The following is a 1,246-nucleotide window of genomic DNA, read 5'->3' as shown; positions in this document are numbered from 1 at the left end:
TAATGTATAGCAGCAAATTCCTATATGAGAAAAACAGTGAGCTCAATAACCTATGAATCTCAAGATTCTAGAAAAAAAAGATCAATTAAAGTACAAAATTCATATGTGGGTGGAAATTGTAAAAATTAGAGCTAATGCAATGGAACCTAATAAACAATACAAAGAATCAATAAATAGAAGAGTTGGTTCTTTCAAAGATTAAATGGACAAACTCTTAGCCAATCTTATATAAAAAAGAAAAGGCATAAATCCATGCAGTTAGACGTGAAAAGAATGAAATCCCAATAGATTCAGAAGAAATACAGAAGATTATCAATACCTACTTGGAGAGCCTGTATTCTTATAAGGTGGAAAACACAGAAGAAATAAACAGATTCTTAGATACATATGAGTGACCAAGCCTGAATCAAGAATATATAAAAATTTTAAATAAGCCAATATCAGTCAATGAAATTGAAGATGTAATTAAAAAGCTATCAACAAAAAAGCTCAGGCCATAATGTATTCACTGCTAGATTTTACATGAAATCTAGAGAAGTCTTGATGATGCTACTGCTGAAGCTGTTTAACACAAGAGGGAAGCAATGCTCCCAAATTCATTCACATATTGGAAAATGACACAGATCATCATGGAGATCATTCACTATGATCAAGTGGGATTCATCCTAGGGATGTAGTGATGGTTCCACATACACAAATCAATAAAGGTAATGCATCCTATTAACAGGGTCAAGTACAAAATCCATATGATCATCTCAATAGATGTAGAAAAAGCTTTTAACAAAGGACAATACCCATCATGATAAAAAATAAATCTACAGAAAATTGGAATAGATGGTCTTTATCTTAACATGATAAAAGTCATCTATGATAAGCCAACAGCCAACATCATACTAAATGGACAAAAACAGAATACTTTTTCTCTTAAACCAAGACCAAAACAAGAATGGCTACTGTCACTAATTTTATTCAATGTAGTTGTGGAAATATTTTCCAGAGTAATTCGATGAGAAACAAATAAAAGGAATAAAGGTAGGAAAAGGAGAAGTGAAATTATCAATATTTGTGAATGACATGATCTCTACATAGAAGACCCCCAAAACTCTACCGAAGGATTTGTAGATTCAATAATCAATTTCTTTTTCTTTTTTTTCTACAGTTTTATTGATAAACATATAGCAATGAGACAGTTTCAAATCAAATCGGAAGTACAGTTTCAACAAATAATACACTGCATATATTCTTC

This window comes from Octodon degus, unplaced genomic scaffold (assembly GCF_000260255.1).
Source record: "Octodon degus isolate 3935 unplaced genomic scaffold, OctDeg1.0 scaffold00071, whole genome shotgun sequence".
Classification (NCBI taxonomy): domain Eukaryota; kingdom Metazoa; phylum Chordata; class Mammalia; order Rodentia; family Octodontidae; genus Octodon; species Octodon degus.
This window is presented reverse-complemented; position numbering follows the sequence as displayed.